General features: G+C 33.0%; 1 long non-coding RNA gene across 1 annotated transcript; it reads right to left on the bottom strand.

The window, feature by feature from the left end:
- Positions 1 to 5,311: 5,311 nt before the first annotated feature.
- On the bottom strand, positions 5,312 to 6,376 carry LOC112735021 (uncharacterized). Its single transcript, XR_003168502.3, has 2 exons — positions 6,216 to 6,376; positions 5,312 to 5,586 (listed from the first exon to the last, which is right to left on the bottom strand). It is a non-coding gene; the product is annotated as an uncharacterized lncRNA (long non-coding RNA).
- Between the last annotated feature and the right edge of the window lie 338 nt (positions 6,377 to 6,714).

Genomic DNA, 6,714 nt, shown 5'->3' with positions numbered 1-6,714 from the left:
GTTCATGAGGTTATATCCCAAGAACTTTATAAGGTGGCGAACAAGTCCTCTACCTTGGCAAGGTTAGCCTTCCCTCATCTCATTTGTCACCTCTGTTATTCAGTCGGAATTGACATAGAGGGAGACACCCTTATTGATGAGGACAAGCCCATCACTAAGAAAAGGATGGAGCAAACAAGAGATCCCACTCATCATGAAATCCCTGAGATGCTTCAAGGGATGCACTTTCCTCCACAAAACTATTGGGAGCAAATCAACACCTCCCTAGGAGAATTGAGTTCCAACATAGGACAACTAAGGGTGGAGCACCAAGAACATTCCATTCTCCTCCATGAAATTAGAGAAGATCAAAGAGTCATGAGAGAGGAGCAACAAAGGCAAGGAAGAGATATTGAGGAGCTCAAGCACTCCATAAGATCTTCAAGAGGAAGAACAAGCCGCCATCACTAAGGTGGACCCGTTCTTTAATCTCCTTGTTCTTTATTTTCCTGTTTTTCGAATTTTTATGCTTATGTTCATCATCTATGTTTGTGTCTTATGATCATTAGCGTCTTAGTGTCTATGTCTTAAAGTTATGAATGTCCTATGAATCCATCACTTTTCTTAAATGAAAAATGTTCTTAATTGAAAAGGAGAAGAATTGCATGAATTTTGAATTTTATAGCAGATTAATTATTTTGATGTGGAGGCAATACTTTGACTTCTGAATGTATGCTTGAACAGTGCATATGTCTTTTGAATTTGTTGTTCATGAATGTGGGCTCTTGAAAGAATGATGAAAAAGGAGACATGTTACTGAGGATCTGAAAAATCATAAAAATGATTCTTGAAGCAAGAAAAAGCAGTGAATTAAAAAAAAAAAGATAGTACATGCGAAAAAAAAAAGAGAGAAAGAAAAAAAAAGAAAAAGAAATAATAAAGTTGTGATCCAAGGCTGAGTCACAACCTGAAAAGGTTCACCCAGTTATGTGTCTGTGGCATGTATGTATCCGGTGATAATACTGGAAGACAGAGTGCTTTGGGCCACGGCCAAGACTCATAAAGTAGCTATGTTCAAGAATCATCATACTTAACTAGGAGAATCAATAACACTATCTGGATTCTGAGTTCCTATAGAAGCCCATCATTCTGAATTTCAAAGGATAAAGTGAGATGCCAAAACTGTTCAGAGACAAAAAGCTAAAAGCCCCGCTCATCTAATTAATACTGATCTTCATAGATGTTTTTGGAATTCATTGCATATTCTCTTCTTTTTATCTTATTTGATCTTTAGTTGCTTGGGGACAAGCAACAATTTAAGTTTGGTGTTGTGATGAGCCGATAATTTATACGCTTTTTGGCATTGTTTTTAGTATGTTTTTAGTATGTTTTAGTTAGTTTTTACTATATTTTTATTAGTTTTTAGTTAAAATTCACATTTCTAGACTTTACTATGAGTTTGTGTGTTTTCTGTGATTTCAGGTATTTTCTGGCTGAAATTGAGGGACCTGAGCAAAAATCTGATTCAGAGGCTGAAAAGGACTGCAAATGCTGTTAGATTCTGACCTTCCTGCACTCGAAGTGAATTTTCTGGAGCTACAGAAGCCCAATTGGCGCGTTCTTAACTGCGTTGGAAAGTAGACATCCTGGGCTTTCCAGCAATGTATAATAGTCCATACTTTGCCCGCGATTTGATGGCCCAAATAGGCGTTCCAAGTCAGCTCAAGAATTATGGCGTAAAACGCCGGAACTGGCACAAGAATGGGAGTTAAACGCCCAAACTGGCACAAAAGCTGGCGTTTAACTCCAAGAAGAGTCTCTACACAAAAATGCTTCAATGCTCAGCCCAAGCACACACCAAGTGGGCCCGGAAGTGGATTTTTACGTTATTTATTCATATTTGTAAACCCTAAGCTACTAGTTCTCTATAAATAGGACCTTTTGCTATTGTATTTTCATCTTTGGACGTCTAGTTCTTAGATCATCTTGGTGCTATCTTAGATCATGGGGCTGGCCTCTCGGCCATGCCTAGACCTTGTTCTTATGTATTTTCAACGGTGGAGTTTCTATACACCATAGATTAAGGTGTGGAGCTCTGCTGTACCTCGAGTATTAATGCAATTACTATTGTTCTTCTATTCAATTCAGCTTATTCTTGTTCTAAGATATTCATTCGTAGCCAAGAACATGATGAATGTGATGATTATGTGACCCTCATCATCCTTCTCACTTATGAACGCGTGCCTGACAACCACTTTCGTTCTACAAGCAAACAAGGCTTGAATGTTTATCTCTTGGATTTCTTAACCGGAATCTTCGTGGTATAAGCTAGAATTGATGGCGGCATTCAAGAGAATCCGGAAGGTCTAGAACCTTGTCTGTGGTATTCTGAGTAGGATTCGAGGATTGAATGACTGTGACGAGCTTCAAACTCGCGATTGTGGGGCGTTAGTGACAGACGCAAAAGAATCACTGGATTCTATTCCGACATGATCGAGAACCGACAGCTGAATAGCCGTGCTGTGACAGAGCGCGTTGAACATTTTCACTGAGAGGACGGGACTATAGCCATTGACAACGGTGAAACCCTACATACAGCTTGCCATGGAAAGGAGTAAGAAGGATTGGATGAAGACAGTAGGAAAGCAGAGAGACGGAAGGGACAAAGCATCTCCATACGCTTATCTGAAATTCTCATCAATGAACTACATAAGTATCTCTATCTTTATTTTATGCTTTATTCATAAATCATTCATAACCATTTGAATCTACCTGACTGAGATTTACAAGATGACCATAGCTTGCTTCATACCAACAATCTCCGTGGGATCGACCCTTACTCGCGTAAGGTTTATTACTTGGACGACCCAGTGCACTTGCTGGTTAGTTGTGCGAAGTTGTGATAAAGAGTTGAGATTGCAATTGAGCGTACCATGTTGATGGCGCCATTGATGATCACAATTTCGTGCACCAGTATCCATATTGTGTGACTGTAGTATCGTAGTCACCACATGGTCATACTTCATTGGTACGGTGCGAAGAATTTTTTCCATTACTTTGCTATCGGGCATATCTTCTCCATAGACTCTAATCTTATTGACAAGATCTATAACACGAGTAAAAGATTGCTCAACAGTTTCTGAACTAGACATCTCATACCTTTCATATTCTCTTCTTAAAGACTGTAGCTTTGCTTTCTGAGCTTTATCTATGCCTTTGTATGACAGCTTCAACGTGTTCCATGCTTCTTTTGCACTTTTGGCATTTGCTATTTTGCCAAACACCGTATAATCTACTCCTTGATGAATTTGAGATAGCGCCAATTGATCTCTCCTCCGTTGGGCAGCATCTGCTCCTTCTTGCAAACCCAGTTCAATGAAATTCCATAGGTTTTGGGCCTTTAAATGGGTAGACATCAAAGTCTCCCAATAACTATAATCAAGTTTCCCATCTAACTTGGGACCGGACCACACAATATTGAAAGTGTTTGTCATACTGACTCTATGAATAAACAATTATGTGAGAACTCTCTCACACCTCACAAACTCTCAAACACCAGGCGCTGGATTAACCAACTCTGATACAAAATGTAAGTATAATACCCACACTTCAATTGGCCCTAGGATCACTCACTCATATAAATGACGCTATCATATTTTTCATCTCTCAACTTCACTAACACTCATATGAAATAATAGAACAAAGAAGGACTTCACATAATCATATCTTTTTTCATTTCATGGAACATATAATACATAAGGCATATGTGCCTTTATATAAGCAATGCTTCCTACTAAAATAATAATTTAAGAATTACAACTCAATTTTGTAATGACTACTATTTTATGAGTTGGCTTCATGAATCTTCTTTCAACTTGTATTCATATAGTTTTCATAATCTTCTAATTTGCTTGACTTCCAATTTCAATTCAATTTGATTTTGAATTTTTTCAATGTTGTAGAATGTTGTAGATGTACTACTCTCTTGAATGTTCTTAAAAAATCTTCAAACTTTCAACATTTTCTAGTAAATAGATGATTATTGTTTTCAGCTCAAACTTCTCTTCTTCAATTCTTTAACCATGTTTCATGAAAATTCTAGTCCATGCAAGTTGATTTAAAATTTTAATCAACATAAAATCATGATCGGTGTGCCAACTTTTAGTAGCTCGAGCATGAAGAGTCCACACGCTAAAACTATCCTCAAAATCTTAAAAGTAAAACAAATACGCTAGGATTCAAATTATCATAGAAACTATAAATTAAATATTGCAAATAAAAAAAGAAAGAATCCAAATCATATTTTATTAACAATAAAAAATTATATTTAAACATCATTAAATTGAAAAGATATAATGTAGAGAAGTTAGAATATATTAGGATTTGATTAGAATATTAGATTTTATATTGATTTAATTTGATATTAGGTTGATCACATAAATATAATTAAAACTTATAAATAAAACTTCTTTTTGTACTCTATATACATCTTAATGTTTTTATACCAACTATAGATCTTATTAATGTTTCCAATAGAAAATTATCAACAGTTTCTGGCAATTGGGCTATATGGATACCAAAAATCAAACTTCAATCAGTTTTTGGTATTACAATATATACATGTTGGAATTGGAAATTAGTATACATTCACATTTATCACAAAACTTTATAAATAATATAATCAAAATTTATAACTAATATAATAAAACTTATTCATATTTATAGTCAAATTTCATAAATAATAGAATCAAACTAGATTTACATTTATAATCAAGCTATAAAATAATCAACCACAAAAATGGTTAAATCGATCTTTCACTATAGAATAATCAAACTTTGCATATAGCTGAATAGTCAACAATTTTTATAACAATATAATCAAACTTTCACTTACATAAAAAATCTGCATACCATTGTAATGTTATACTTTTTATCTGTATTTTGATTATAATTCTGTAAACATAAATTGACTATATTATTTACGAAATTTCATTATAAATTTAAATCAAGAATGATTATATTGCATAAACTTAGTGTGTGATCATTCCATGCATATTTCTATAGAGGTGACCGATTGGTGACAGTTTTTGGGATCTTTACCGCATAATTATTCTAAAAATATATAAAACATGTATAAATATATATAAATACAAAGTGATTGATTTGATAATTGATTTTTAATATGTATAAATTTTTTTTGTTTTACTTTATCCATTTTTTATTCAGCTATGTGCTTCATTAAACGATATAGGTGAATTAGTCGGCCAAATAAAAAAATTGATATTGGTGAAACGCAAAATGGTGTGCGCTAATTTCATATAATAGAAAAACATACATGCTATTCTCATTTGTATTATAAATTATAACTGATGATTAACCATAGAAGTACTTGTTGAAACATAATTTACCAAATACAATCTTATTCCCATAACAACATGAGTGTATGCTTTATTCACTGTATATAGGGTTCCAACCACTGTTATCTTTAGCAACATGTGCCACAACCCCATGGTGTCAAGAAGCCACAGCATTTTTTACACTGCGACTGATCAATCCTGCTTGACTCATCTATTTTGAGATCTGATTTTGATTCCTCTCCTTTATTAACTGCGTAGAAAAACAAGAATTTTTGTTTAAAAAATTATCGAGTGCTATTCCTTTTAAAAGATACATAAGGACATATATATTTGACATATAATTACGACAACTACTTACAAACTATGACAAAAAGAGAGACCGGTTTATATATTTAAATAATTAAGTTTTTGTATATTTAGGATTGGAGAGAGAAAAAAAAATTATATATGCGAATCAAAAAGTGCAATGAAATAGAGTACTATATAAATTTTTCTTCCTATAAAAACAGTTTCATTAATCACATTTTCACATACACTTTGACAACATAGGAGGAAAAAGTTCAACTAGTTCTCAAATTCGTCAAAGCCTAAGATAATTCACAAGATTTTTTACAATATCTTATGAGAATTAAGTCTAGTATTTGAAAATAAAATCAATGTATTTGTATAAATATATTTGTACAAAGATACCTTATTAGTCAAGTGGCACCAGATTAACCTGGGCTCAACATTGGGGTCTATCAAATTAAATATATAATCACCATAAAAAATATCAAAACTTTATTCTTTAATTAGAAAAATCATATGCAAATTAAAAGACCGAATTCTTATGCATCTATAAATTTGATTTTTTTTTTTGTAAAATAAACCTAAACAAACCTTCTTTTAAGCCAGAGGTAGTTTCATGAAAATTGTTTGCAGCTACCTCTGAAGGGATGAAAACAACCACCAAGACCAAGAGGCTCATGATGACTAAGATATTCTTGGAAACCATTTTTGTTTGATCAGGAAATAGTTGCTGTATGATGAAAATACTGAAAAATTACTAACATATGTTGCTTTATATATAGGAAAACTTAATCTGTATATATAGAACACCTTGGTAGAATGAAATTTTCGAATAAAAAAAATCAACCAAAAATAATCATAATTTGTCTTATTTAGCATTTATTAATTGTTGCGACAATTAATGAATGCTAAATAAGATAAATTCTGACTGTATTTATTTGTCTCGCTAACATTACCTGAAATTTTATAATGTGTTCTAGATCGGAATATAAATAACGCTTGATGGTTAAAATATCATAAATGATAAAACATGTCAAGGTCAAGGTCATTTATTACATACTATAGTAACAACCAAAGACCGAATATTTAG

Source organism: Arachis hypogaea, chromosome 1 (assembly GCF_003086295.3).
Source record: "Arachis hypogaea cultivar Tifrunner chromosome 1, arahy.Tifrunner.gnm2.J5K5, whole genome shotgun sequence".
NCBI classification, from domain to species: Eukaryota; Viridiplantae; Streptophyta; class Magnoliopsida; order Fabales; family Fabaceae; genus Arachis; species Arachis hypogaea.
Note: the sequence above shows the minus strand (reverse complement) of the source record. Positions and strands in the feature narration are given on the sequence as shown.